Source organism: Dipodomys ordii, unplaced genomic scaffold (assembly GCF_000151885.1).
Source record: "Dipodomys ordii isolate 6190 unplaced genomic scaffold, Dord_2.0 Scaffold82, whole genome shotgun sequence".
In the NCBI taxonomy this organism is placed as follows: domain Eukaryota; kingdom Metazoa; phylum Chordata; class Mammalia; order Rodentia; family Heteromyidae; genus Dipodomys; species Dipodomys ordii.
Window position 1 is genome coordinate 4,220,979 of NW_012267298.1, and position 10,651 is coordinate 4,231,629.

Sequence of the window (10,651 nt, forward strand, 5' to 3'; positions counted from 1 at the left end):
CGAGCGGAGCGGAGCGCGGCGCAGGAAGGGGCGGGCGACCATGTGCCGCCGAGGGGAGGAGGCCGGCGACGCGGGCGGCTCGCACACACGATCGCGCTCGCTGGTGGACGGGCGCGGGCTGCAGGAAATCCAAACACTTCGACAGGAAATCGGGATCCTGACTAAGCACTCCCGGCCTGCGGCCACCCCGCGCCGGGGGCTTCCCGACGCGCTTAACCCTTGTCCCGCCGGCGCGCTGGCAGAGGGGGGCGGCGAGGGGGTGGGGCGAGCGGGGTCTTCTGCCCCCGAGCTCCCGCAGCCTCGCTCCTCCTCACCCGGAGGTGGGAGAGTGGGATCAGCTTCACGGAAACCTTGGCCTTGGGGCCGGGGGGGGGGGGGGTCACCTCGGCCTCTCTCCAGTCCTGCGGAGGATGGACTTGCGAATCGGGGGGGGGGGGGGGGGGGTCACCTCGGCCTCTCTCCAGTCCTGCGGAGGATGGACTTGCGAATCGCCATCTCCTGGTGTCTCTGTTTTTTTTTTTTTAAGACATTTCCCAGTCCTGCTTCCGCTGCTTCCTTTGCGGGGAGTTCCTTGTTTTCCTTTTTCTTGAACAGACATAGTAAAGGTAAGTAAGCAAGGCACTGTGAGCATGCCCCTGGACCGGGCTGGGTCGGAAGAGCCTGGTTCTGCTAGTGATACCTTAAGGAAATCGCGATAACCTTTCCTGAGCCTCAGTTTCTCAAATAAGAAGTGAGTGTTCACAGTGCCTTCCTAAGTTTGATTTGGAAACCGAATGTTTTGACAGGGACCAGCAGGTTGGAAAGGCTCTGATGAATGATCGCACTCCGTATCTTCATTGCTGCCACGCACAGACACCAAGAAAGGAGGAATTGCACTGTGGCATGTGTGTGGTGCCAGTCTGAGCCTGCTTGCTCACCGAGCCGGGGACAGTGGTCTTCCCTTAGTGATTTTCCTTCTAACCTGTGAGTGCTTCATGTTTCCCCCCTTTATGGCGTTTCAAAACTGCTCTCTGCAAGGTTTGTGGCTGTGGCTGACTCCCATCCGGCGGCATCTGAAACTCTCCAAAGCCGCACAAAAGTTGGGATTTGATTTTGTTCTCAACTTGGAGGTCGAGATTGGGGGGGCGGTGGAAGATGTTAATAAGTCTTGAGATGCTTCACAAAGTTTAGGAGAACCAGCCGGTCTCTGCCAATGGGACTCATTCATTGTGGTTTCCCAAGGACATGCCACCTTTGGGGGTTTTCTACCTGATGGATGCAGTTTTGTGGTTTTGCAGTGTTTCAGAGTCCTCTGAAACTCGGACTTTGAAGAAGGAACGAGGCTGGGAATGAGTAAAAACCGAACTCTTTGTTCTGAGAACTGAAACTTGGGCACCATCTCTACTTCTTCAAAGGAAAGAATACCCTTAGCGTTGGACAGGATTTGTCACTTTTCTGCAACTCATTTTGAGTGGATAGGACCACCAGTGGGTAAGACCATCTCTACACTAGGCAGGAGGAGTCCAGAGCCCGCCACAGGCCCTTTATAAGCTACTGTCGTCCCCTTTGGACATATGTCTACATGACAATTTTTGGCAAGCAATTCATAGCCTGGAAGAGAATTTCTCAAAGGAGCTTTCTCTGACCATTTGATCTACTTGCCTGGGGACCCATAATCCTGCCACCACCTTTTCCACACATCACACACCCAGTTTCATTGTGTCTTACCCCTATTAGTTTATTTATCTGGCTGCCTAATTAATTGTCTCCCCTAGGGGAAGTTGCATTGAAGCTCAATTTTTGGCTGTCTTCTTTTCTTCTGTGTCCCAGTGCCAAGACCCTCCACAAAGATGTCAAATGAATGAACGAATGAATGAATGAATGAAGCAGAGACCAGACTTACAGATTCAATTCCCACAGAAGCAGGGCAATTCATTTGGCTCCTTAGCTCCCTTCATCTTTCATAATATAATGGAGGAATTGCCAGCCAGTTCTGCTAATGGTTCTGGGAAGTTAAAACTCTTAAGTAATTAAGACTGTCAGACAGGCTAACCAGTCTCATTGGTACAACCCCAGTTAATTATTCCCTCCTTGTGCCTCCCCAGAATTTCTTTCTGTTCACTAAAGACCTTACCTCTCACATTCTGTGCTCATGAGGAACGTACTTTCCTAAGTCAGATGGCAGAGTCGTGGCAGTTGAGGGAAGGACAGTGGCCACATTCACTGACCACTTCTTTGAGCCAGACCCTGAAAGCAAGGTGAATCTGGATCCCTTTAACATTAGTCAAGTACTTGAGCACTATATCTGCAAAGATTAAAAATAAATATCATCAGCCACGTACTGGTGGCTTATGTCTGCATCCCAGCTACTAAGGAGGCTGAGATCTGAGAATTGAGGTTTGAAGTCAGCACTGACTGGAAAGTCTGTGAGACTCATTATTTCCAGTTAACTACCAGAAGCCAGAAGTGGAGTTGTGGCTCCAGTGGTAGAACGCCAGCCTTGAGTGAAAAAGCTAAGAGACAGTGCCCATGCCTTGAGTTCAAGACCCAGTACAAGCGCACATGCTTGTATACATACATAATAACTATTCTCCCAAGAAAGACAGATCAACATGACTTACATAACTATAACCCCTCTGTATATCTCCTTTATAATAACAATAATAAATAAAATGTTTAAGTAAAAAAAGAAAGAAAAAGACAGACCAAAGCTTCCATTTAGAAAGCAAAGAGGTAAGGATATATTTGTCCAGGATATCCATGGAGCTGGTGGGGTGGGAGGTAGGAAGAGGTGAGAAAACACTTTCAGAAGTGGGCAGGTATACTGTCAACAAAGAGGTGGGAGCCATCTAGATTAATGATGGCCCAGGTGCGCTAAGCAGAGAACAAACGTGCTTGGGTAATGTTGACTTCTTGTCGCTTGAGCTCAACTGTGAGTTTACATGTAGCTTCAATCTGGTGTCTTCGGTCCTCCTGAAACATGAGCAGTCCTGCCCTCTGTCTGGGGTTTCCTCTAGGACTGTGGGATCTTGCCCAGTCTGGAAGTGTCCAGAAGCCCTTAAGTAAGCCTCAGCCATTCCATGGATAATTTCCTCAGCTTCCTAGTCCCTAATGGGGAACACTCAGAAAGTGCTCTAACTCAGTTCCTTAAAAAATACCCAATGGGATTAAACCCAATTGTTTCCTCCAAATTATCTTCTCATTAACTTGTTCTTTCCTCTCCACCTCCCCTGCCTTGTTTTCTCAGCCTTTCCTTTGTTGTTGCTGGGACTGTCTCCCAGTTAGAGTAACCACACCCCACTCTTGGTCCCCAGGGTAGCTTCCAGAGAAACTCAGTTCAGAGTAGCATTCATCCTCTATTGACAGATACCAGCTGGACACTCCCTCTTCTACTTGTGCCAAGGCTGGGTGAATGTGCACATTTGGCTATAAGGTTTCAGCATGATCTGAAGAACTAGGGCTTGCCTAGAGTGGAAAAAAGCTTTCGTACCATCTTCCAGCCGGGGAAAGTGAGGCACAGGAGTGTTGAGTAACTTGCCCAGAGCTAAATGTTTAGGAATACAACTGTAGAATCTGGACTCTCTGAAACTGGCCATGCCTTTGCTGGTGATTGAAGATCAGGTTGCAGGCTGCAGCTGAATTCATCCTTAGGGGATGGGAAGAAAGAGGTGGGAAGACTATACAGGTCAAGGAAAGAAATTACAAATGTCACAGAAAAATGCCATCCAGGAAGGGCTGGAGAGCAAGAGTTGCATGCATTTGCCAGCTTCAAGGCTGGTAACTTTTACCAGAGCTGTGTGGATGGGATGTGGAGCCATGGGATCGGAAGCCAGATTGTGGTGGGTTGAGGCGTGAGTGGGAGACAGCAAGCGTAGACAACTCTTTTCAGAAATATGGCTGTCTAGCAAGTGGGAGGCAAGGGTGGAGGGTGCTCTCAAGATGGCAGGTGTGCCAGGACCTGTGGGTGGTGGGAGGGTCCCGGGGAAGTGGGAGGCATTTCTGAGGCAGGGTTGGGCTCAGAGAAGGAGCAAGTCAGGAAAGTGAGAAGAGCAAGCAGTGGAGGGGAAAGGCAAAAGGGAAGGTAAAGCTGTAAGTTTCACCATGAGTTTATCTTGGATTGGTAGACCAGGAGGTAGGAGGGTTCTTAAAATCCTTCTAGTTTAATTCCTCCTGAAATTCATGCTTCAGACAATCAAATATGGATGGCTCTGAAGTGACTTCAGCTTGATGACCAGCAAAAAGATGCTTTGAGACACTATAATGACCCATGTAGGTTAGTAAAGCAGCTTGGTCTAGGTGACACTGAGCAGAGTTGGGGAGGGTAGCACAATGCAATGGTCCTCCCAGGAGGAGGAGGAGGAGAAGGAGGAGGAGGAGGGTGGTATTTTTAACCATGATGAAGCGCCAGGAGGAGAAGGTTCTGTGGAGAAGATAACGAGTTCCTATTTGTGCTTGGTGCAGGGAAGGCAGTGTGGAGGAAGGAGGACTCTGTGGGGCTGAGGTGGGAAGCAGTCTTGAGGGTGGAGAGGTGGGGAGTCGGTGCCTTAAAAAAGCAGCACTTCCAAGTTTCTATCTTACTTCACACTGACCTCTTCAATGCTTGGTTTCTCATCCTTGACACTGTTGGCTTGTTGGACCAGTGCATCCCTGTTCTAGGGGTTTCTTGAGCATTGCATGAAGCTTGACAGCATCCTGGCCTCTCGTCACAGAATGCCATAGGATCCCTGCAGTTTGGAACAAGCGAAAATGTAGACATTGCACAATGTCCCTGGCAGCAAAATTGCCTCCAGTCGAGAAGCACAGTTCTATCATCATCTTTTCCTCAGAACACTTCAGAGTTGTGGATTCAAAGGTGAACCTGTGAGCAGAGCTTGGTGGTGCATGCCTGCAATCCAAGCACTCAGCAGGCTGAGACATGAGGATTGGGAATTTGAGACCAGCTTGGTGTATGTCTGCAATCCAAGCACTCAGCAGGCTGAGACATGGGAATTTGAGGCCAGCTTGCTACATAACAAGACCCTGGTCTTTTTGTACCAGTACAAGGGCTTGAACTCAGGGCTTTGTGCTGTGCTCTCACTTAGCTGTTTCACTCAAGGTTCATACTCTACCACTTGAGCCACACCTTGACTTTCAGCATTTTGCTACTTAGAGATAAGAGTCTCCAACTTTTCTGCCTGGGCTGGCTTTGAGCCTTGATCTTCAGAGGTCAGTTAGGATTAGAGGCCTAAACTACCAGTGCGTGACTAAGAATGTATCTTAATATAGACAACCATAGCCAAGTAAGTCTGGATTACCTTTTCTTTTCTTTTCTTTTTCTCTTTCTTTCTTTTTTTTTTTTTTATAATAGAAGCATCTGCTCCCAGTTTCAAATCCTGGTTCCTCTTCTTCCCCTGGTTCATGACCTTACATGATTTTCTTCCCTTCTCTGGGTTTCAACTTTGTTGTTTTGTTTTTATCTGTAAAATGGAATTTTTGAGAGGAAGCCCAGTGTCGGGCTTAGAGTACATCATTAACATTCAGTGGTTGCTTACTACAATTAGTAATATTTACAGTGATGTTTAGGCACTGTTAAGACATCCAGCAAATATTTGGAAATTTGGGCTTGCACATGTGGACCTCACAGACATATCATAGACAAGAAGCCTCCCCCCACCCCCCGCACTGTGAGCATCTGACCTGTGGGGACAGCAGGGAGAAAGAAGAGAAGTTTAGGGGAAAAAAGAAAAAGCCCAGGAATCATCTACAATTTACCAAGCAGATGGAGGAAAAGGAGTATCCAATTGAAATGTGTGTGGTGAAAAACATAGATGAGGAAGCCAGGTGAGTTTTATGCAGACAAAGTTAAGTAGCATTCCTGACCTTTAGCGGTGAGTGGGAAGAGCATCTTGTGGAATGATCGTGTGTTGATGCTGGAGGGGAAGGGTCATCATCAAGTGTTTACCTTGAGTCAGGTCCTGTGCAGAAGGCTGTATGTGTTTAGGGACTGCATTCATTGATCATTCCCATTGCAAAGATGGAAGGAGAAATAGTGAAAAGAGGCAGAGACCCAAAACAACCTCAGACAAACAAGGTGATGTAGAGCTGGGTGTGGTAGTTCACACCTATAATCTGACTGTTTAGTCTGAGGCAGCCAGATCATGAATTCAAAAACAGCCTGGTCTCTGTAGAGAGACCAACTGCCCCCGCCAAACCAAAAACAACAAAAAACCCAGATCAGGTAAGTGAGGTAGGTACAAAGCCCTGGAAGGTAAGACACGGGTTCGTTCGTACAGAAGGTGTGCCCCACAGTGCCACATCCAGCCATGTTGGAGTCCAAGGCAAAGTCATACTGTGTCTTTGTTAAAAATTCTAGTATTTTGTTTATCTTAGTATTTCCTACCAGCTTCTTAAAAATTGTATTGAGCCAGGTACCGGTGGGTCACACCTGTAATACTAGATACTCATGAGACAGAGATCAATATCATCGTTTGAGGTCAGCTTAGGCAAAAAAAAATTCTAGAAACCCCATCTCAATCAATAGCTGGGCAGGGTGATAAGCCCTGATATACCTGCCATCCAGATATGTGGAAAGATGAGATTAGGAGGATCACAGTTCCAGGTCAGCCCAGGCCAAAAAAAAAGTTCTAGGGATCCCATCTCAACAGAGAAAATCTGGGTAGTACAACAACAACAACAACAAGGTCTGGAGCCATAGTTCAAGTAGTAGAGAACTCACCTAGCAAGTACAAAGCTCTGAGTTCTAATCCCAGAGCTTTCCTTCCCCATGCCCCCCCTCCATTGGAGCTTTAAAAGTCTTTATTGCTGAACTTGCTGGCCCCTACTGGGATGGATCAAACAGAATGCCTTATTCTTCTGCCTCCTTGACCCTACTGTTTATGACTCAGATTCCAGCCTGGGTCATCTGCTTCCCTAGCCAGGAGAAGGTCAGCATGGTGATTTCAGCCCTTCGGGACAAGAGCCAAGGGAAAACATTAATTCCACGGGACACTAGGAGCTTCCAGGAAGAGGAAACCCTAAACTAATGAACATCTAAACTTATACCCACTGCAAGAGATTCTGTTTGGGCAAGCTGGAGACATCACTGTGGAGAGCTGTGAGGAGGAGGAGGAGGAAGAAGAGGAGGAGGAGGAAGAGGAGTAAGATGGAGAGAAAGGGAGATAGGTCAGCACACAGGCACATAGAGAGCCCAGGGATTGAACACCTCCTGGGTTTAAATTCTGGACCAACCACCTACCAACAGTGTGGATTTGCCTAGTGACTTAAAGTGTTGGGCCTCACTTTCTTGGCTATAAGATTGGGATAATAAAAATATTCTTCTCCTAAGACTTTTTTATAAGGATTTAATGGCCTAAGCTATGGGGAAAATAGATACAATTCAAACTTTAGATATATACTTCTTTTTTTCTTTTTTAAAATTGTGGTTTGAATATGTTCCCCAGAGTTCATCATGCTGGAAAATTAATATCCAATGCACCAGTACTGAGAGGTCGGCCCTTTAAGAGGATTTGGGCTAGGCAGGGTAGCTTAAGCCTATAATCCTAGCCACTTTGAAGGTATAGAGGGAGATGAAGTTCACAAATTTATTCAAAGCCAGCCCAGACATAGAAATTTAAGAGACTCCATCTCAACTAATGGCTGGACAAAGTGGTACATGCCAATCATGCCCAGGAAGCACAAGTAAAAGGATCACTGTCCAGGCGTCAAAAACTGGGACCAAGCCAGGTGCTGAAGGCTCATGCCTGTGATCCTAGCTACTCAGGAGGCTGAAATCTGAGGATCGAGGTTCAAGGCCAGGCCAGGCAGGAAAAGCCATAAAACTCTTATCTCCAATAAACTACCAGAAAACCAGAAGTGGCTCAAGTGGTAGAGCACTAGCCTTGAGCTGAAGAGCTGAGGGACAGTGCTCAGGCCCAGAGTTCAAGCCCCACAACCAACCAAAAACAACCAACCAACCAAACAAAACTGGGACACACAGGGCACATGGGGCTCACACCTGTAGTCCAGGCTGAGATCTGAGGATTACAGTTTGAAGCCAGCCCTGGCCGGAAAGTCTGTAAGACTCTTACCTCCAATTAACCACCAGAAAGCCAAAAGTGGCACTGTGGCTCAAAGTGGTAGAGTGCTAGCTTTGAGCACAGAGACTCAAGGGCAGCATCCAGGCCCTGAGTTCAAGTCCCAGGACTGGCAAAACACAACTGAGATCCTACCTCAAAAATAATCAGTGCAAAATGGGTTGGAGGTATGGCTCATGCTAGAGGCTAGGAAGTGCAAGGCCCTGAGTTCAATTCCCAGCACTGCCAAGATTTAGTCACCAAGGCTTTGGCCTCAAGTTTAGATGAATGGCATTATTGAGGGACTGCCTCTTTTATTCCCTTCCTACCCCTTTCCAGGTGATACGTGTTGCCTTTCACCATGTTATGGCACATCCAGAAGGCTCTCATTAAATGAGCCCTTTGACTTTGGACTTCCTGGCCTCCAGAACCGGAAGAAAAATATATTCTTTATAAATTACCCAGTTTCAGGTATTTTGATACATCCACACCAGACTATAGCAGTAGTTATTAGCATTTTCTAAACTATTATTTTTCAAGCACTGCATCATGCAAGTAGGAGAGATAGAATAGTAACATGAGGCTCAAAGGGAACTTGGGTTTGGGGTTTTATTTCTTCCTGTTTGGAGAGCAAAGGAAGGTCCAGCTGGGAGGATCTGACAGAAAACCTTGCTGGAGTTGAGTTGGCTAGGTGGCTGAAATAGGGATGACCGGAGCAGGGTCAGTGTCTGACCAGTATGACCAGACAGAGCCCAGGTCTGTGAGCCATGGTAAGGTTTTGCCCCTGGCTCTGTGATCCCCACCTCTCTGCTAATGCTTCCCGGAAAAGCCTGGGAGATAAACTCTCAATGACCTTTCTCCAGGGACTGTGAGAGCCAGGAAAATGCTTTGTGCCCTTGGGTTATTAATTTTAAAAGCTTCATTTTTAGCTATAATGGATCTATATGATAAAAGGGTCAGACAAATGGGTCTTACAACAATCACTTAAGGAAAGAAAAAAGTCCTCTTCTGTTTTGCGCGAAATTAATGAGGGCTTTGCCCTCATTTTCACCTGAAGACCGCAGGTAGTCCCAGACAGATTTCTCTCACCTGCAGGTCAGAGCCTGCCCCTCCCCTGTGCCCCAGGAGCCTTCCAGGATCCATGCCCCAGGAGCCTTTAGCACAGTGCTTGGTTGGTGTCTCCCCCCTGTAGCCTGTGAGGACAGAGGCTCCCTCACTCATCTGTGTGGCCTCTGTGTCTACTGGAGTGCCAGGCACAGTGTGCACTCAGCCCAGGCCTCAGGAGTGAACACTCACACACCCAAAACATAGCCTTCATCAGCTATTTGAGAAAACCTGCTGAGTTCCTGAGTCTGCAAAGAACCAGGCAAGGAGGCGCTCAGAGCAGCCTCTCCTGCTGGCATGTGGTCAAGATGTGGGCCCTGCAAGTCGATAACATGGATGATGGTGAAGATAATGACTATGATGATGATGATGGAGTTAAAGACAATCATGAAGAAGATGATGATAAAGAGCATGACCATGATGATGATAATGAGGAGGAGGAGGAGGAGGAGGAGGAGGAGGATGGTAAAGATGATGACAACCATGATAGTGCTGATGATATGAGACAATGACAATTGTAAGGATGTATTGATGACAATCATGATGATAATGATGACAATGACAACTATGATATGACAATGGTATTGAACACAATCATGATAATGATGACAACCATGATAGCGCTGATGGTGTGAAGACAGTCATGATGATGATGATGAAGACAATGACAGTCATGTTAATAATGATGTATTGATGACAATGATGGTGACAATGACAACTATGATATGTCAATGGTATTGAACATAATCATGATGGTGATGACAATGGAGATGATGACAACCGTGATAATGTTGATGGTGTTAAAGACAATTATGATGCCGATGATCATAATCATGGTCATAAAGATGATACAAAGGGAAATAACAAAATGCTGAAATAAGGATACAGGTTGACTCATTTGTAACAATGAGAGGTACAAGACACTATGTTGAAAACGAACTTTACAACTTTGGGGAAGAAGAGGGAAGAGTTGGGAAGGTGGGGAGGAAAGGGATGGTAGGGGATAAACAAAGGAAAAGGTAACAATGCTTGATAGGAAATGTACTCATTACCTTACCTTACTCTTGTAACTGTAACCCCTCTGTACACCATTTATACAATAAAAACATTTTAAAAAGATGATGCAACCATGATAATATATGGTGTGAAGACAATCGTGACAATGATGATGAAGATGATAACCATGATGATGATGGTGTGAAGACAATGATGACACCGCTGATGGTGAAGATGATGACCACATGATAATGATGGCAATGGTGATGATGATGATGATGACAGTGATGATGGTGTGAAGCTAATCATGATGATGATGATGAAGACATGACCATCATGATAATGACAATGACAATATGATTATATGAGAAAGAGTTTCTAGAACTGTCATGTATTTACCCTATTCCTGATACTATTCTAATGATTCCAAAGGCCTTTAAAAAATTTTTCTTGTCAAGGTGATGTCCAGAGGGGTTACAGTTACATAAGTAGTGATGACATTTCTTGTCTAACTTGTTACC